This window comes from Arachis hypogaea, chromosome 15 (assembly GCF_003086295.3).
Source record: "Arachis hypogaea cultivar Tifrunner chromosome 15, arahy.Tifrunner.gnm2.J5K5, whole genome shotgun sequence".
Classification (NCBI taxonomy): Eukaryota; Viridiplantae; Streptophyta; class Magnoliopsida; order Fabales; family Fabaceae; genus Arachis; species Arachis hypogaea.
This window is the reverse complement of record NC_092050.1, coordinates 19,443,799-19,465,336: the sequence shown is the minus strand read 5'-3', so window position 1 is coordinate 19,465,336 and position 21,538 is coordinate 19,443,799. Positions and strand designations below refer to the sequence as shown.

General features: G+C 39.5%; 2 non-coding genes across 2 annotated transcripts; one reads left to right on the top strand and one right to left on the bottom strand.

The window, feature by feature from the left end:
• Positions 1–6,150: 6,150 nt before the first annotated feature.
• LOC112752328 (small nucleolar RNA R71) lies at positions 6,151–6,258 on the bottom strand. The gene has a single exon (XR_003176770.1). It is a non-coding gene; the product is annotated as a small nucleolar RNA R71 (small nucleolar RNA).
• A 6,667-nt stretch (positions 6,259–12,925) lies between these two features.
• Positions 12,926–13,033, top strand: LOC112752439 (small nucleolar RNA R71). Its single transcript, XR_003176876.1, has one exon. It is a non-coding gene; the product is annotated as a small nucleolar RNA R71 (small nucleolar RNA).
• The last annotated feature ends 8,505 nt before the right edge of the window (positions 13,034–21,538 follow it).

The window sequence follows — 21,538 nt, the reverse complement described above, 5'->3', positions numbered from 1 at the left end:
GGGACCCCTGTTACAATAGTACTTATCCAAAGTCAAGGAATTAACCACCGAGTTCGACGAGGTGACCATCCGACACATTCCCAACAAACCAATCACTAATCCAAGAAGTCATCAAGATGTTTTTTGTCATGGCCACAACCACGGAAAACTTTACTATATCGAATCAGCACTCCTAAACCTTTACAATCCTTTGATACCTCACTAACAACAGCCTACCCGAGGACCCAAAGGAGGCAAAGCGTGTAAAGCGGGAAGCCACAAAATACACCACAATAACAGGGCAATTGTACAAACGAGGATTATCCCAACCCCTCCTCAAATGTATAGAACCCGGTGACACGGATTACATACTTTATAAGATTCACGAAGGATACTATGGCCACCATATTGAGGACAAAACCCTAGCCCAAAAAGTCATCTGTGCCGGGTACTTCTGGCCCACCATCATCAGAGTTTCCCTCCAATTGGCCAAAAGCTTCAGGAATTGTCGAGCCCATGTCGACCTTCACCAAGTAGCCCCCACCAACTCAGTTTGATAACGGCAGATCGGCCTTTCGAAACCTGGGAAATTGACCTCGTAGGACCCTTTTCCACGGCTCTCAGGTAACTCCGATTCCTTATAGTCACCATCTACTACTACATAAAATGGATTGAAGTTGAGGCACTAGCCACCATCATGGTCGCTCAATGCCAAAAATTTTTTCGGAGGCAAGTCATAACTCGTTTTGGAATCCCCGAGATTGTCTCGGATAACGGAACCTAGTTTATGGAGAAACGATTCAAGGAGTTCCTAGAAAGACTCAGCATCTCACAACAGTTCAGCTCGATGGAGCACCCTCAAACCAATGGTCAAATAGAAGCGGCCAACAAGATCATTGTGTAGGGCCTCAAGAAATGACTAGACGAGGCCAAGGGCCTATGAGCTGACGAGCTTGGGTCTCTCCTTTGGTTATATCGAACATCCCTACAAACCTCCACTGGAGAAACCCCCTTTCGGTTGACCTACAGTCTAGAAACCGTCATCTCATTGGAGGTCAGAGATCTCAGCCCATGGAAAACGGTGGAAGGACATGACGAAGATGCCAAGCGGGATCTTGCGGACGAAGTCAGGAGCATAACGCACCTACGAAAGCTAGCCCTGAAACAAAGGATAAGCCTAAGGTACAACTGCGGTATGGTAAAATGAGACTACAAATAGGGAGACCTCGTCTTCCGATGCAACGACATCGGTCCCTCCATCCCGGGAGATGGAAAGCTCACACCCAACTGGGAAGATCCCTACCAAATCAAGTTTGTAATCGGGAAAGGAGCCTACAAGATTGAACGACTTAATGGGACCGAGGTATCGAGGTCATGGGATGGTTCAAACCTATGGCGCTACTACTTATGAGGAAGCCTGACCAGTTTGATAACTTCGTTATATTTATTTATATGTTTTGTAATTTTTAATATTACCTCTATTTCTTTCCTGTTATTCCTCGGGTACTCTTTCCTACCCAAACAACAATGGGAGCTTTTAATGAGGTCCGGCATTAATAAAAGTTATTCTTTATTTCCTACAAAAAATGACACGACCTACTCGGCTACATTGGGGTCTAATCACCTCTGAGGCCAACACAAAATGGTTATCCATAAAATAAAACAAGTACTCAAAATGGCCCACTAAGAGGCCCACTCTTCATGCATGAAAAAATGGCCCACCAAAAGGCCACTAAAAAGTTTAAAAAGCCAAAAAAATGGCATACAAACTTCAAAAAAGAAAAATCGTTCGAAAGCAATGCATACAAATGCCAAACAGACGGCTTACAAACTTCAAAAGCAAAATTGTTCTAGAGCAATTCATATAAACGCCGAACAAACAGCTTACACACTTCAAAAATAAAAAAGAACTAATCAAAGATCTACTATCTGGCCATCTCGCACGGTTCGGAAGGCCCCCAAAATAGACACGTCCACATCTGGGGCCAACACACGGACATGGGTTTTCATGGTCTCCTCAGCAGCCCAAATAGCATCCCAAAGCCGGCCCTCTTTATCATTCTTCAGTTGAGCGACCTCGGCCCTCAACAACTCCACCTCAATAAGGGTAGTAGCAACCCCAAATCAACGTCTACAGCCTATTTCCGCTCTCGAGCCAGCTGAGAGAGAAGCGGAGTCTCCAACTCGGAAAGACGGAAAATCTCTAAGCTAACATCGTCAGCGTCCTTCACGACCTTCAACTGAGCAGTCTCCATCGTCTCCAACAGCTCCTTCAGCTTCCCAACTTTTGTTTGAGACTGGCGGAGCTTACCATCCAAGAGCCCCACTGATGAGCGGATAATTTATACGCTTTTTGACATTATTTTTAGTATGTTTTTAGTAGGATCTAGTTACTTTTAGGGATGTTTTTATTAGTTTTTATGTTAAATTCACATTTTTGGACTTTACTATGAGTTTCTGTGTTTTTCTGTGATTTCAGGTATTTTCTGGCTGAAATTGAAGGACTTGCGCAAAAATCAGATTTAGAGGTTGAAGAAGGACTGTTGATGCTGTTGGATTCTGACCTCCCTGCACTCAAAGTGGATTTTCTGGAGCTACAGAACTCCAAATGGCGCGCTCTCAATGGCGTTGGAAAGTAGACATCTAGGGATTTCCAGAAATATATAATAGTATATACTTTGTCCGAGTTTAGATGACGCAAAAGGGCATTGAACGCCAGTTCTATGCTGCAGTTTGGAGTTAAACGCCAGAAACACGTCACGAACCAGAGTTGAACGCCAAAAACACGTTACAACTTGGTGTTCAACTCCAAAAGAAGCCTCTACACGTGAAAGCTTCATGCTCAGCCCAAGCACACACCAAGTGGGCCCCGGAAGTGAATTTCTGCATCAATTACTTACTTCTGTAAACCCTAGTAGCTAGTCTAGTATAAATAGGACTTTTTACTATTGTATTTACATCTTTGGATTATCTTTTGATCCTTTGATCAAGACTTGGTTACTCCGGTTCCCCTCTGGGGCCGAGACCAATGAACTCCATTATCACTTATGTATTCTCAACGGTAGAGTTTCTGCACTCCATAGATTAAGGTGTGGAGCTATGCTGTTCCTCATGATTTAATGCAAAGTACTACTGTTTTCTATTCAATTCAACTTATTCCGCTTCTAAGATATCCATTCGCACCCAAGAACATGATGAATGTGATGATTATGTGATGCTCATTATCATTCTCACTTATGAACGCGTGCCTGACAAACACTTCCGTTCTACATGCAAACAAGCTAGAATGAGTATCTCTTAGATATCTAATACAGAGGACCGAGTCCGAGATATTAGAATCTTCGTGGTATAAGTTAGAACCCATGGATGGCCATTCCTAAGATCCGGAAAGTCTAAACCTTGTCTGTGGTATTCCGAGTAGGATCTGGGAAGGGATGGCTGTGACGAACTTCAAATTCGCGAGTGCTGGGCGTAGTGACAGACGCAAAAGGAGGGTGAATCCTATTCCAGTATGATCGAGAACCTTCAGATGATTAGCCATGCCGTGACAGAGCATTTGGACCTTTTTCACAGAGAGGATGGGATGTAGCCATTGACAACGGTGATGCCTTACAGAAAGCTTGCCATGGAAAGGAGTAGGGCTAGTTGGATGAAGACAGCAAGAAAGCAGAGGGTCAGAGGAACGAAAGCATCTCTATACGCTTATCTGAAATTCTCACCAATGAATTACATAAGTATTTCTATCTTTATTTTCTGTTTATTTATTATTATTATTCAAAAACTCCATAACCATTTGATATCCGCCTGACTGAGATTTACAAGATGACCATAGCTTGCTTCATACCAACAATCTCCGTGGGATCGACCCTTACTCACGTAAGGTTTTATTACTTGGACGACCCAGTGCACTTGCTGGTTAGTTGTATCGAAGTTGTGACAAATTATGAATTAAGATTAGAGCACCAAGTTTTTGGAGCCATTACCAGGGATCACAATTTCGTGCACCAAGTTTTTGGCGCCATTGCTGGGGATTGTTCGAGTTTGGACAACTGACTTTGTTTTCGAAAATTATTTTAAAATTTTTAAGAATGAATTCTAAAGTTTCAAAATGGTATGCTGAAGTTTGGCTGGCCATCAAGCTTTAGACTAACCTGGTATGATTCCTGGAATCTTGATTGAGGACTATGAATTCATTGCTTCCTTTCCCCTATATGTTTTCAAAAAAAAAATATATACAAAAATCCAAAAAAATTTAATAAAATCATAAAAATAAAAAAATTTTATGTTGTTTGTTTGAGTCTTGAGTCAATTTTTAAGTTTGGTGTCAATTGCATTTTTTCTAAAAATTTATGCATTTTTCGAAAAAATTCATGCATTCATAGTGTTCTTCATGATCTTCAAGTTGTTCTTGGTAAATCTTCTTGTTTGATCTTGATGTTTTCTTGTTTTGTGTCTTTTCTTGTTTTACATGTGCATTTTTGCATTCATGGTGTCTGAACATTAAAAATTTCTAAGTTTGGTGTCTTGCATGTTTTCTTTGCATAAAAATTTTTTTAAAAATATGTTCTTGATGTTCATCATGATCTTCAAAGTGTTTTTGGTGTTCATCTTGACATTTATAGTGTTCTTGCATGCATCATGTGTTTTGATTCATAATTTTCTTGTTGTGAGTCATTTTTTATGTTTTTCTCTCTCATCATTAAAAATTCAAAAATAAAAAATATATCTTTCCCTTTTTCACTCATAAATTTTTGAAAATTTGAGTTGACTTTTTCAAAACTTTTTAAAATTTAGTTGTTTCTTATGAGTCAAATCAAATTTTCAATTTGAAAATCCTATCTTTTTCAAAATCTTTTTCAAAAATCAAATCTCTTTCATTTTTCTTATTTATTTTCGAAAATTTTAAAAATATTTTTCAAAAATCTTTTTCTTAATTTTATCTCATAATTTTCGAAAATATTATCAACAATTAATGTTTTGATTCAAAAATTCCAAGTTTGTTACTTGCTTGTTAAGAAACATTCAAACTTTAAGTTCTAGAATCATATCTTGTGATTACTTGTGAGTCAAGTCATTAATTTTGATTTTAAAATTCAAATCTTTTTCAAAACTAATTTTAATCATATCTTTCTATCATATCTTTTTAAATCTAATCTTTTTCAAAAATTTGATTTTAAAATATCTCTTCTAACTTCTTATCTTCTTATCCTTTCAAAAATTGATTTTCAAATCTTTTTCAACTAACTAATTGACTTTTTGTTTGTTTCTTATCTTTTTCAAAACCACCTAACTACTCTTCCCTCTTTAATTTTCGAAAATACCTCCCTCTTTTTCAAAAATTCTTTTTAATTAATTAATTGTTTCAATTTTTAATTTTAATTTTAATTTTATCTTAATTTTCGAAAACCATTAACTCTTTTTCAAAATTTAATTTTCGAAATTCTCTCTCTCATATCCTTCTATTTATTTATTCATCTACTAACACTTCCCTTCACCCAAAATTCGAACCCCTTCCTCTCCTCTGAGTTCGAATTCTTCTCTTCTACATTCTTATTCTTCTTTTCTTCTACTCACACAAGGAACCTCTATACTGTGGTAAAGAGGATCCCCGGTATCTTTAGTCCTCTTCTTTTTCACATGAGCAGGAGCAAGGACAAGAACATTCTTGTTGAAGCAGATCCTGAACCTGAAAGGACTCGGAAAAGAAAACTAAGAGAAGTTAAAATATAACAATCTAGAGACAACCTTACAGGAATTCTCGAACAAGAAGAGGAGATAGCAGCCGAAAATAATAACAATGCAAGGAAGATGCTTGGTGACTTTACTGCACTAAATTCCAATTTACATGGGAGAAGCATCTCCATCCCTACCATTGGAGCAAACAATTTTGAGCTTAAGGCTCAACTAGTTTCTCTGATGCAACAAAACTGCAAGTTTCATGGACTTCCATCTGAAGATCCTTTTCAGTTCTTGACTGAATTCTTGCAGATATGTGATACTGTTAAAACTAATGGAGTAGATCCTGAAGTCTACAGGCTCATGTTTTTCCCATTTGTTGTGAGAGACAGAGCTAGAATATGGTTGGATTCTCAACCTAAAGATAGCCTGAACTCTTGGGATAAGCTGGTCACGGCTTTCTTAGCCAAGTTCTTTCCTCCTCAAAAGCTTAGTAAGCTTAGAGTGGATGTTCAAACCTTTAGACAGAAAAAAGGTGAATCCCTCTATGAAGCTTGGGAGAGATACAAGCAACTGACCAAAAAGTGTCCTTCTGACATGCTTTCAGAATGGACCATCCTGGATATATTCTATGATGGTCTGTCCGAATTAGCTAAGATGTCATTAGATACTTCTGCAGGTGGATCCATTCACCTAAAGAAAACGCCTGTAGAAGCTCAAGAACTTATTGACATGGTTGCTAATAACCAGTTCATGTACACTTCTGAGAGGAATCCTGTGAGTAATGGGATGCCTCAGAAGAAGAGAGTTCTTGAAATTGATAATCTGATAGCCATATTGGCTCAGAACAAAATATTGACTCAGCAAGTCAATATGATTTCTCAGAGTCTGAATAGAATGCAAGCTGCATCCAACAGTACTCAAGAGGCATCTTCTGAAGAAGAAGCTTATGATCCTGAGAACCCTGCAATAGCAGAGGTAAATTATATGGGTGAACCTTATGGGAACACCTATAACCCCTCATGGAGAAATCACCCAAATTTCTCATGAAAGGATCAACAAAAGCCTCAACAAGGCTTTAATAATGGTGGAAGAAACAGGTTTAACAATAGTAAACCTTTTCCATCATCCACTAAGCAACAGACAGAGAATTCTGAGCAGAATCCATCTAGCTTAGCAAATTTAGTCTCTGATCTATCTAAGGCCACTCTGAATTTCATGAATAAAACAAGGTCATCCATTAGAAATTTGGAGGCACAAGTGGGCCAGCTGAGTAAGAAGATCACGGAAACCCCTCCTAGTACTTTCCCAAGCAATACAGAAGAGAATCCAAAGAGAGAGTGCAAGGCCATTGATATAACCAATATGGTCGAACCTACAAGGGAGGAAGAGGACGTGAATCCCAGTGAGGAAGACCACCTGGGACGTCTAGTGATCAACAAGGAGTTTCCCTTTGAGGAACCAAAGGAATCTGAGGCTCATCTAGAGACCATAGAGATTCCATTGAACCTCCTTATGCCCTTCATGAGCTCTGATGAGTATTCCTCTTCTGAAGAGAATGAGGATGTTACTGAAGAGCAAGTTGCCAAGTTCCTCGGTGCAATCATGAAGCTGAATGCCAATTTATTTGGTAATGAGACTTGGGGAGATGAACCTTGGTACACGAAATTGTGATGTCCAGGCTCAAATAATACCTGGCACGTGAGCTACTTGGTACGCATAATCGTGATTACACATTCATAATTTGTCACAACTTCGATACAACTAACCAGCAAGTGCACTGGGTCGTCCAAGTAATACCTTACGTGAGTAAGGGTCGAATCCCACGGAGATTGTTGGTATGAAGCAAGCTATGGTCACCTTGTAAATCTCAGTCAGGCAGATATAAAGTGATAATGGTGTTTTCGAATAATAAATAATAGAATAGGGATAGAGGTACTTATGTAAATCATTGGTAGGAATTTCAGATAAGCGAATGGAGATGCTTTTCGTTCCTCTGAACCTCTGCTTTCCTGCTATCTTCATCCAATCAGTCTTACTCCTTTCCATGGCTGGCTTTATGTGATACATCACCACTGTCAATGGCTACTTTCGGTCATCTCTCGGGAAAATGATCCAATGCCCTGTCACGGCACGGCTAATCGTCTGGAGGCATCACCCTTGCCAATGGCTTCATCTTATCCTCTCAGTGAATAATATGCTCACGCACCCTGTCACGGCACGGCTATTCATCTGTCGGTTCTCGATCATGCTGGAATAGGATTTACTATCCTTTTGCGTCCTTCACTAACGCCCTACAATCGCGAGTTAGGAGCTCGTCACAGTCATTCAATCATTGAATCCTACTCGGAATACCACAGACAAGGTTTAGACTTTCCGGATTCTCTTGAATGCCGCCATCATTCTAGCTTACGCCACGAAGATTCTGGTTAGGAGATCTAAGAGATACTCATTCTAGCTTAATTCATGTAGAACAGAAGTGTTTGTCAGGCACGCGTTCATAAGGGAGAAGGATGATGAGCGTCACACATAATCATCACCTTCATCACGTTCTTGGGTGCGAATGGATATCTTAGAAGCGAAATAAGAAGAATTGAATAGAAAACAGTAGTACTTTGCATTAATCTTTGAGGAACAACAGAGCTCCACACCTTAATCTATGGAGTGTAGAAACTCTACCGTTGAAAATACATAAGTGATAGGTCCAGGCATGGCCGAGATGGCCAGCCCCCAAAGTCTAAGAACAATGCGTTCAAAGATGATCCTAAGATCCTAAGATGATCAAAAGATGTCTAATACAATAGTAAGAGGTCCTATTTATAATAAACTAGCTACTAGGGTTTACATGAGTAAGTAATTGATGCATAAATCCACTTTCGGGGCCCACTTGGTGTGTGTTTGGGCTGAGCTTGAGTGTGGCACGTGTAGAGGTCCTCCTTGGAGTTGAACGCCAGTTTTAGTGCCAGTTTGGGCGTTCAACTCTGGTTTTGGCTCCTTTTCTGGCGCTGGACGCCAGAATTGGGTAGAAAGCTGGCGTTGAACGCCAGTTTACGTCATCTATTCTTGGCCAAAGTATGGAATATTATATATTTCTAGAAAGCCCTGGATGTCTACTTTCCAACGCAATTGGAAGAGCGCCATTTCGAGTTCTGTAGCTCCAGAAAATCCACTTTGAGTGCAGGGAGGTCAGAATCCAACAGCATCAGCAGTCCTTCTTCAACCTCTGAATCTGATTTTTGCTCAAGTCCCTCAATTTCAGCCAGAAAATACCTGAAATCACAGAAAAACACACAAACTCATAGTAAAGTCCAGAAATGTGAATTTAACATAAAAACTAATGAAAACATCCCTAAAAGTAACTAGATCCTACTAAAAACATACTAAAAACAATGCCAAAAAGCGTATAAATTATCCGCTCATCACAACATCAAACTTAAATTGTTGCTTGTCCCCAAGCAACTGAAAATCAATTAGGATAAAAATAAGAGAATATACTATAAATTCCAAACTATCAATAAAACAAAGCTTCAATCATATGAGCGGGACTTATAGCTTTTTGCCTCTTGAATAGTTTTGGCATCTCACTTTATCCATTGAAGTTTAGAATGATTGGCATCTATAGGAACTTCAGATTTCGAATAGTGTTTTTGACTCTCCTAGTTCAGTATGATGATTTTTGAACATAGCTTCTTTATGAGTCTTGGCCGTGGCCCTAAGCACTTTGTTTTCCAGTATTACCACCGGATACATAAATGCCACAGACACATAATTGGGTGAACCTTTTCAGATTGTGACTCAGCTTTGCTAAAGTCCCCAATTAGAGGTGTCCAGGGTTCTTAAGCACACTCTTTTTTTGCTTTGAACCTTGACTTTAACCGCTCAGTCTCAAGTTTTCACTTGACACCTACACGCCACAAGCACATGGTTAGGGACAGCTTGGTTTAGCCGCTTAGACCAGGATTTTATTCCTTTAGGCCCTCCTATCCACTGATGCTCAAAGCCTTGGGATCCTTTTTATTGCCCTTGCCTTTTGGTTTTAAGGGTTATTGGCTTTTTGCTCTTGCCTCTTGGTTTTAAGAGCTTTTGGCTTTTTCTGCTTGCTTTTTCTTTCTATATTTTTTTTTTTCGCCTATTTTTTTTCTCTTTTTTTTTTTCTGCAAGCTTTGTTCTTTGCTGCTTTTTCTTGCTTCAAGAATCATTTTTATGATTTTTTAGATTATCAAATAACATGTCTCCTAGTCATCATTCTTTCAAGAGCCAACATATTTAACATTCTTAAACAACAATTTCAAAAGACATATGCACTGTTCAAGCATACATTCAGAAAACAAGAAGAATTGTCACCACATCAATATAATTAAGCTAAGTTCAAGGATAAATTTGAAACTCATGTACTTCTTGTTCTTTTGAATTAAAACATTTTTCATTTAAGAGAGGTGATGGATTCATAGGACATTCATAACTTTAAGACAAAGTTACTAACTACTAATGATCATGTAATGAAGACACAAACATAGATAAGCACATAACATAGAAAACGAAAAACAGAAGAAATAAGAACAAGGAATGAATCCACCTTAGTGATGGTGGCGTTTCCTTCTTGAGGAACCAATGATGTCCTTGAGCTCTTCTATGTCTCTTCCTTGTCTTTGTTGCTCCTCCATCATTGCTTTTTGATCTTCTCTTATTTCATGAAGCATGATGGAGTGCTTTTGATGTTCCACCCTTAGTTGCTTCCAATAATTGTGTGGAAGAAAATGTCTCCCCTGAGGTATCTCAGGGATCTCTTGATTTGCAGTCAAATGTTCTACCACTGAGCTATAGACCCTTGATGGAAGCTTTTGTCTTCCCTTTCCTCTTTCTAGAGGTTTCTCTGGCCTTAGGTGCCATCAATGGTTATGGAAAAAACAAAAAAGCTATGCTTTTTACCACACCAAACTTAGAATGTTGCTCGCCCTCGAGCAAAAGAAGAAGGAATAGAAGAAGAATATGATATGGAGGAGATGGAGGGATGTGTGTATGGATGTGAGTGGTGGATGGAAAACAGAAGGGATGGTCATGAATGGAGAGATAGAGGGTGAGGTGGGTGGGGATCCTGTGAGATTCACAGATCCTAAGATGATCCTGTGGGTCCACAGATCCTGAGATGATCCTATGGGGTCCACAGATCTTGAGGTGTCAAGGCATTTTACATCCCTGCACCAATTTAGGCATGCAAAATGCCCTTGCACACAACTCTGGGCGTTCAGCGCCAGGTTGGTGCCCATTTTGGGCGTTCAACGCCCATTTACTAGCCATTTCTGGCGTTCAGCGCCCATAAGATGCCCATTTTGGGCGTTCAGCGCCAGAACCATGCTCTGTTCTGGCGCTGAACGCCAGACAGATGCTCCTCCAGGGTGTGATTTTTCTTCTGCTGTTTTTGATTCCGTTTTCAATTTTTCTATTTATTTTGTGACTCCACATGATCATGAACCTACAAAGACATATAACTAAGAAAAATATAGTTAGATAAATAAAAATTGGGTTGCCTCCCAACAAGCGCTTCTTTAATGTCAATAGCTTGACAGTGGGCTCTCATGGAGCCTCACAGATGTGCAGAGCTTTGTTGAGACTCTCCAACACCAAACTTAGAGTTTGGATATGGGAGTTCAACACCAAACTTAGAGTTTGGTTGTGGCCTCCCAACACCAAACTTAGAGTTTGACTGTGGGGGCTCTGGTTGACTATGCTTTGAGAGAAGCTTTTTTTGCTTCCTCTCCATGGTTGCAGAGGGAGATTCCTGAGTTTTAAACACAAGGAAGTCCTCATTCCATTGATGGACTATTTCACCTCTGTCAACATCAATCACAGCTCTTGCTGTGGCCAGGAAAGGTCTTCCTAGGATGATGGATTCATCCTCTTCCTTTCCAGTATCCAGGACTATGAAATCAGTAGGGATGTAAAGGCCTTCAACCTTTACTAACACGTCCTCTACTTGTCCATAAGCCTGTTTTCTTGAACTGTCTGTCATCTCTAATGAGATTTTAGCAGCTTGCACCCCATAGATTCCCAGTTTCTCTATTACAGAGAGGGGCATGAGGTTTATTCCTGAACCAAGGTCACACAGAGCCTTAAAGATCATGGTGCCTATGGTGCAGGGTATTATGAACTTTCCAGGATCCTGTCTCTTCTGAGGCAATGTCAGTTGATCCAGATCACTTAGTTCATTGATAAACAAGGGAGGTTCAACTTCCCAAGTATCAATGCCAAATAATTTGGCATTCAGCTTCATGATTGCACCAAGAAACTTGGCAGTTTGCTCTTCAGTAACATCCTCATTCTCTTCAGAAGAGGAATACTCATCAGAGCTCATGAAGGGCATAAGGAGGTTCAATGGAATCTCTATGGTCTCTAGATGAGCCTCAGAGTCCTTTGATTCCTCAGAGGGAAGCTCCTTATTGATCACTGGACGTCCCAGGAGGTCTTCCTCCTTGGGATTCACGTCCTCTCCTTCCCTTACAGGTTCGGCCATGGTGCTTATGTCAATGGCCTTGCACTCTCCTTTTGGGTTCTCTTCTGTATTGCTTGGGAGAGTACTAGGAGGGATTTCAGTGATCCTTTTACTCAGTTGGCCCACTTGTGCCTCCAAATTTCTAATGGAAGATCTTGTTTCATTCATGAAACTTACAGTGGCCTTGGATAGATCAGAGACTAGATTTGCTAAATTAGAAGCATTTTGTTCAGAGTTTTCTGTCTGTTGCTGAGTGGATGATGGAAAAGGTTTATTATTGTTAAACCTGTTTCTTCCACCATTATTAAAGCCTTGTTGAGGCTTTTGATCCTTCCATGAGAAATTTGGATGATTTCTCCATGATGAGTTATAGGTGTTTCCATAAGGTTCACCTAAGTAATTCACCTCTGCTATTGCAGGGTTCTCAGGATCATAAACTTCTTCTTCATAAGAAGCCTCTTGAGTACTGTTGGATGCAGCTTGCATTCCATTCAGACTCTGAGAGATCATATTGACTTGCTGAGTCAATATTTTATTCTGAGCCAATATGGCATTCAGAGTGTCAACTTCAAGAACTCCCTTCTTCATAGGCGTCCCATTATTCACAGGATTCCTTTCAGAAGTGTACATGAACTGGTTATTAGCAACCATGTCAATGAGTTCTTGAGCTTCTGCAGGCATTTTCTTTAGGTGAATGGATCCACCTGCAGAAGTGTCCAGTGACATCTTTGATAGCTCAGATAAACCATCATAGAATATATCCAGGATGGTCCATTCTGAAAGCATGTCAGAAGGACACTTTTTGGTCAACTGTTTGTATCTTTCCCAAGCTTCATAGAGGGATTCACCTTCTTTCTGTCTGAAGGTTTGAACATCAGCTCTAAGCTTGCTCAGCTTTTGAGGAGGAAAGTACTTGGCTAAGAAAGCCGTGACCAGCTTATCCCAAGAGTTCAGGCTATCTTTGGGTTGAGAATCCAACCATAATCTAGCTCTGTCTCTTACAGCAAAAGGGAAAAGCATGAGCCTGTAGACTTCAGGATCTACTCCATTAGTCTTAACAGTATCACATATCTGCAAGAATTCAGTTAAGAACTGAAAAGGATCTTCAGATGGAAGTCCATGAAACTTGCAGTTCTGCTGCATCAGAGAAACTAATTGAGGTTTCAGCTCAAAGTAGTTAGCTCCAATGGCAGGAATGGAGATGCTTCTTCCATGTAAATTGGAATTAGGTGCAGTAAAGTCACCAAGCATCCTCCTTTCATTATTATTATTTTCGGCTGCCATCTCCTCTTCCTGTTCAAAAATTTCTGAAAGGTTATCTCTGGATTGTTGTATTTTAGCTTCTCTTAATTTTCTCTTCAGAGTCCTTTCAGGTTCCGGATCTGCTTCAACAAGAATATTCTTGTCCTTTCTCCTGCTCATATGACAAAGAAGAAGGCACAGAAAAATAATAATAATAATAGAGATCCTTTATACCACAGTATAGGGATCCATGTGTGAGTAGAAGAAGAGCGGGAGACAAAGAATGTAATATAATGGAAGAAACACATCTGTGAGGATGGCAGAGATGTGAGATGAGATGTTAGGATATGAATGAATAAATAGAATAAGATAGGGGAGGAATAATTTTCGAAAATTATTTTGAAAAAGAGTTAGTGATTTTTGAAAATGGTTTTTTTGAAAATTGTTAGTATTTTTTTCGAATTTTTTTTTTAAAATTAAAAATAAAAATAAGAATAATTAGTTAATTAAAAAGAAATTTTTGAAAAAGAGGGAAGATATTTTCGAAAATTAGAGAGAGAGAGAGTTAGTTAGGTAGTTTTGAAAAAGATAAGAAACAAACAAAAAGTTAGTTAGTTAGTTGAAACAAATTTTGAAAAGATAAGAAGTTAGGAAGTTAGAAAAGATATTTTGAAATCAAATTTTTGAAAAAGATAAGATAAGAAGATATTTTGAAAAGATATGATTGAGATTAGTTTTGAAAAAGATTTGATTTTTTTTTTAAAATCACAATTAATGACTTGATTCACAAGAAATCACAAGATATGATTCTAGAACTTAAAGTTTGAATCTTTCTTAACAAGCAAGTAACAAACTTCAAATTTTTGAATCAAAACATTAATTGATTATGTTATTTTCGAAAATTTGATATAAAAATAAGAAAAAGATTTTTAAAAAATATTTTTGGAATTTTCGAAAATAACTAAGAATTTTGAAAAAGATTTGATTTTTGAAAAAGATTTTGAAAAAGATAAGATTTTCAAATTGAAAATTTGACTTGACTCATGAGAAACAATTTGATTTTAAAAATTTTTGAAAAAGTCAACTCAAATTTTCGAATTTGATGAGAGAGAAGAGGAAGATATTTTTTTGACTTTTTTTTTGAATTTTTATGAAAAACATGAAAATTATGCAATGCATGAAATTTTTAGATCAAAACAATGAATGCATGCAAGAATACTATGAATGTCAAGATGAACACCAAGAACACTATGAATGTCAAGATGAACATCATAGACACAATTTTGAAAAATTTTTAATGCAAAGAAAACATGCAAGACACCAAACTTAGAATTCTTTAATACTTACGCACTAAGAATTCAAGAATGCATATGATAAACATGAAAAGACACAAAACAAAAAATCATCAAGATCAAACAAGAAGACTTACCAAGAACAACTTGAAGATCATGAAGAACACTATGAATGCATGAAATTTTCGAAAAATGCAAGATGCATATGCAAGTGACACCAAACTTGTGATATGACTCAAGACTTAAACAAGAAACACAAAAATATTTTTGATTTTTATGATTTTCTAATTTTTTTGGATTTTTATTTTATATTTTTCGAAAAATTCTTTTGAAAAAGAAAATAAGAATTCCAAAATTTTTAATATGAATTCCAGGAATCTTATGCTCTAAAGCTCCAATCAAAGGGTCAGGCATGGCTTAATAGCCAGCCAAGCTTTAGTATGTAACTCAGACATGACACGCCTGACATTCCTTACATTCAACAGCCAATTGGCTAAGAAAGATAAAGAAGCTCTTCTCTTGAGTATAAGAATTGAGACATGGCTTTACAGCCAGCCAGGCTTCAACATGCTTCATGAAACACTAGAATTCATTCTTAAAAATTCTGAAGCCATAGAATAATTTATTTTTGAAATTTTTTTTTTCGAAAACAGGTGAGAAAATTTTGAAATATTTTTTGAAAAATTTTTGAAAAGAAAACAAAAAGAAAATTACCTAATCTGAGCAACAAGATGAACCGTCAGTTGTCCAAACTCGAACAATCCCCGGTAACGGCGCCAAAAACTTGGTGCACGAAATTGTGATGTCCAGGCTCAAATAATACCTGGCACGTGAGCTACTTGGTACGCGTAATCGTGATTACACATTCATAATTTGTCACAACTTCGATACAACTAACCAGCAAGTGCACTGGGTCGTCCAAGTAATACCTTACGTGAGTAAGGGTCGAATCCCACGGAGATTGTTGGTATGAAGCAAGCTATGGTCACCTTGTAAATCTCAGTCAGGCAGATATAAAGTGATAATGGTGTTTTTCGAATAATAAATAATAGAATAGGGATAGAGGTACTTATGTAAATCATTGGTAGGAATTTCAGATAAGCGAATGGAGATGCTTTTCGTTCCTCTGAACCTCTGCTTTCCTGCTATCTTCATCCAATCAGTCTTACTCCTTTCCATGGCTGGCTTTATGTGATACATCACCACTGTCAATGGCTACTTTCGGTCATCTCTCGGGAAAATGATCCAATGCCCTGTCACGGCACGGCTAATCGTCTGGAGGCATCACCCTTGCCAATGGCTTCATCTTATCCTCTCAGTGAATAATATGCTCACGCACCCTGTCACGGCACGGCTATTCATCTGTCGGTTCTCGATCATGCTGGAATAGGATTTACTATCCTTTTGCGTCTTTCACTAACGCCCTGCAATCGCGAGTTAGGAGCTCGTCACAGTCATTCAATCATTGAATCCTACTCGGAATACCACAGACAAGGTTTAGACTTTCCGGATTCTCTTGAATGCCGCCATCATTCTAGCTTACGCCACGAAGATTCTGGTTAGGAGATCTAAGAGATACTCATTCTAGCTTAATTCATGTAGAACAGAAGTGTTTGTCAGGCACGCGTTCATAAGGGAGAAGGATGATGAGCGTCACACATAATCATCACCTTCATCACGTTCTTGGGTACGAATGGATATCTTAGAAGCAAAATAAGAAGAATTGAATAGAAAACAGTAGTACTTTGCATTAATCTTTGAGGAACAACAGAGCTCCACACCTTAATCTATGGAGTGTAGAAACTCTACCGTTGAAAATACATAAGTGATAGGTCCAGGCATGGCTGAGATGGCCAGCCCCCAAAGTCTAAGAACAATGCATTCAAAGATGATCCTAAGATCCTAAGATGATCAAAAGATGTCTAATACAATAGTAAGAGGTCCTATTTATAATAAACTAGCTACTAGGGTTTACATGAGTAAGTAATTGATGCATAAATCCACTTTCGGGGCCCACTTGGTGTGTGTTTGGGCTGAGCTTGAGTGTGGCACGTGTAGAGGTCCTCCTTGGAGTTGAACGCCAGTTTTAGTGCCAGTTTGGGCGTTCAACTCTGGTTTTGGCTCCTTTTCTGGCCCTGGACGCCAGAATTGGGTAGAAAGCTGGCGTTGAACGCCAGTTTACGTCATCTATTCTTGGCCAAAGTATGGACTATTATATATTGCTAGAAAGCCCTGGATGTCTACTTTCCAACGCAATTGGAAGAGCGCCATTTCGAGTTCTGTAGCTCCAGAAAATCCACTTTGAGTGCAGGGAGGTCAGAATCCAACAGCATCAGCAGTCCTTCTTCAACCTCTGAATCTGATTTCTGCTCAAGTCCCTCAATTTCAGCCAGAAAATACCTGAAATCACAGAAAAACACACAAACTCATAGTAAAGTCCAGAAATGTGAATTTAACATAAAAACTAATGAAAACATCCCTAAAAGTAACTAGATCCTACTAAAAACATACTAAAAACAATGCCAAAAAGCGTATAAATTATCCGCTCATCAAACCTCCCTTGTTCACCAATAAACTAAATGCATTGGATCAACTGAGATTGCCTCAGAAGAAACAGGATCCTGGAAAGTTCCTAATACCCTGTACCATAGGCACCATGACCTTTGAGAAGGCTCTATGTGACCTTGGGTCAGGAATAAACCTCATGCCACTCTCTGTAATGGAGAAACTTGGAATCTTTGAGGTGCAAGCTGCTAGAATCTCATTAGATATGGTGGACAATTCAAGAAAAGAGGCTTATGGACAAGTAGAGGACATACTAGTAAAGGTTGAAGGCCTTTACATCCCTGCTGATTTCATAATCCTAGACACTGGAAAGGATGAGGATGAATCCATTATCCTTGGAAGACCCTTCCTGGCCACAGCAAGAGCTGTGATTGATGTGGACAGAGGATAATTGATCCTTCAACTAAATGAGGACATCCTTGTGTTTAAAACTCAAGGATCTCTCTCTGTAACCATGGAGAGGAAGCATGAAAAGCTTCTCTCACTGCAGAGTCAACCAGAGCCCCCACAGTCAAACTCTAAGTTTGGTGTTGGGAGGTGGTGTGCAGAAGTTGTGATTACACTTTGATTATGTAAAATTCATCGCTCTTTCTTTCCCTGGTAATGGCGCCAAAAAATACGATGCCAATACCATGGTTCACAACTTCGCACAACTAACCAGCAAGTGCACTGGGTCGTCCAAGTAATACCTTACGTGAGTAAGGGTCGAATCCCACGGAGATTGTTGGTATGAAGCAAGCTATGGTCACCTTGTAAATCTCAGTCAGGCGGATATAAAATAGTAATGGGGTTTTCGAAAATAATTAATAAAATAGGGATAGAAATACTTATGTAAATCACTGGTGAGAATTTCAGATAAGCGAATAGAGATGCTTTCGTTCCTCTGAACCTCTGCTTTCCTGCTATCTTCATCCAATCAGTCTTACTCCTTTCCATGGCTGGCTTTATGTGATACATCACCACTGTCAATGGCTACTTTCGGTCTTCTCTCGGGAAAATGATCCAAATGCCCTGTCACGGCACGGCTAATCGTCTGGAGGCATCACCCTTGTCAATGGTTTCATCTTATCCTCTCAGTGAAAATGGTCAACGCACCCTGTCACGGCATGGCTATTCATCTGTCGGTTCTCGATCCTACTGGAATAGGATTTACTATCCTTTTGCGTCTGTCACTACGCCCGGCAATCGCGAGTTTGAAGCTTGTCACAGTCATTCAATCATTGAATCCTACTCGGAATACCACAGACAAGGTTTAGACCTTCCGGATTCTCTTGAATGCCGCCATCATTCTAGCTTACACCACGAAGATTCCGATTAAGAGATCTAAGAGATACTCATTCAATTCTAATGTAGAACGGAAGTGGTTGTCAGGCACGCGTTCATAGGGAATGATGATGATTGTCACGTTCATCACATTCAGGTTGAAGTGCGAATGAATATCTTGGAAGCGAAATAAGATGAATTGAGTAGAAAACAGTAGTACTTTGCATTAATCTTTGAAGAACAGCAGAGCTCCACACCTTAATCTATGGAGTGTAGAAACTCTACCGTTGAAAATACATAAGTGATAATGGAGTTCATTGGTCTCGGCCCCAGAGGGGAACTGGAGTAACCAAGACTCTGAATACAATGATAAAAAGTTCTATTTATAATAAACTAGCTACTAGGGTTTACAGAAGTAAGTAATTGATGCATAAATTCACTTCCGGGGCCCACTTGGTGTGTGCTTGGGCTGAGATTTAACTTTCCACGTGCAGAGGCCATTTGTGGAGTTGAACGCCAGGTTTTGATCCATTTCTGGCGTTCAACTCTGGTTTTTTATCCCTTTCTGGCGCTGAACTCCAGAATTGGGCAGAGAGCTGGCGTTGAACGCCAGTTTGCATTGTCTAAACTTGGGCAAAGTATGGACTATTATACATTGCTGGAAATCCCTAGATGTCTACTTTCCAACGCAATTAGAAGCGCGCCATTTCAAGTTTTGTAGCTCCAGAAAATCCACTTTGAGTGCAGGGATGTCAATTCCAACAACATCAGCAGTCCTTCTTCAACCTCTGAATCTGATTTTTGCTCAAGTCCCTCAATTTCAGCCAGAAAATACCTGAAATCACAGAAAAACACACAAACTCATAGTAAAGTCCAGAAATGTGAATTTAACATAAAAACTAATGAAAACATCCCTAAAAGTAACTAGATCCTACTAAAAACATACTAAAAACAATGCCAAAAAGCGTATAAATTATCCGCTCATCAGGAGGCCACAACCAAACTCTAAGTTTGGTGTTGAACTCCCATATCTAAACTCTAAGTTTGGTGTTGGGAAGTCTCAACAATGCTCTGAACATCTGTGAGGCTCCATGAGAGCTCACTGTCAAGCTATTGACATTAAAGAAGTGCTTGTTGGGAGGCAACCTAATTTTTATTTATCTAATTTTATTTTCATTCTTATTGTTCTTTCATGTTTTATTAGGTTCATGATCATGTGGAGTCACAAAATAAATAGAAAAATTAAAAAAAGAATCAAAAATAGCAGAAGAAAAATCACACCCTGGAGGAAGGGCTTACTGGCGTTTAAACGCCAGTAAGGAGCATCTGGCTGGCGTTCAACGCCAGAACCGAGCATGGATCTGGCGTTGAATGCCAGAAACAAGCAACATCCTGGCGTTCAGATGCCAGGAATGCACCCTGAGGAAAGCTGGCGCTGAACGCCAGAAACAAGCATAGAACTGGCGTTCAACGCCCAGAACAAGCATCAATTCGGCGTTTAAATGCCAGAATTGCATGCAAAGGTATTTTACATGCCTCAATGGTGCAGGGATGTAAATCCTTGACACCTCAGGATCTGTGGACCCCACAGGATTATCTCAGCATCTGTGGACCCCACAGGATCCCCACCTACCTCCACTCATATTCTCCCCTCTTCTCATTCATCCTCTCTTCCCAATAAACACCTTTCCCCAAAACCCTTCACCAATCACCTCAATCTCTCTCTTCCCTATTACCCATTTACCACTCACATCCATCCACTCTTCCCCATAAACCTACCTCATAAACCCCACCTACCTTCAAATTTCAAAATCACTTTCCTACCCAAACCCACCCCATATGGCCAAACCTTAACCCCTCTCCCTCCACTATATAAACCTCTCCATTCTTCTTCATTCTCACACAACACAACCCTCTCATCCCCTTCTTGGCCGAAACACAACCCTCTCTCCCTCTCTTCCATATCTTCTTCTTCTTCTTCTTTTCTTTCTTCTCTTGCTCGAGGGCGAGTAATATTCTAAGTTTGGTGTGGTAAAAGCATAAGCTTTTTGTTTTTCCATTACCATTGATGGCACCTAAGACCGGAGAATCCTCTAGAAAAGGGAAAGGAAAGACAAAAGCTTCCACCTCCGAGTCATGGGAGATGGAAAGATTCATCTCCAAAGCCCATCAAGACCACTTCTATGATGTTGTGGCCAAGAAGAAGGTGATCCCTGAGGTCCCTTTCAAACTCAAGAAAAATGAGTATTCGGAGATTCGACATGAGATCCAAAGAAGAGGTTGGGAAGTTCTAACAAACCACATCCAACAAGTCGGAATTCTAATGGTTCAAGAGTTCTATACTAATGCATGGATCACTAGGAACCATGATCGAAGTAAGAACCCGAACCCAAAGAATTATCTCACCATGGTTCGGGGGAAATACTTAGATTTTAGTCCGGAAAATGTGAGGTTGGCGTTCAACTTGCTAATGATGGAAAAGAACGTACGCCCCTACACAAGAAGAGTCAACTTTGATCAAAGGTTGAACCAAGTCCTCATGGACATATGTGTGGAAGGAGCTCAATGGAAGATTGACTCAAAAGGCAAACCGGTTCAACTGAGAAGACTGGACCTTAAGCCTGTAGCTAGAGGATGGTTGGAGTTCATTCAACGCTCAATCATTCCCACTAGCAACCGGTCTGAAGTTACAATAGACCGGGCCATCATGATCCATAGCATCATGATTGGGGAGGAAGTGGAGGTTCATGAGATTATACCTCAAGAACTCTACAAGGTGGCTGACAAGTCCTCCACTATGGCAAGGTTAGCCTTTCCTTACCTCATTTGCCACCTATGCAATTCGGCTGGGATTGACATAGAGGGAGATATCCTCATTGAAGAGGACAAGCCCATCATTAAGAAAAGGATGGAGCAAACAAGAGAGCCTATTCATGGATCTCAAGAGACGCATGAAGAAGCTCATCACCAAGAAATCCCTGAGATGCCTCAAGGGATGCACTTTCCTCCACAGAATTTTTGGGAGCAAATC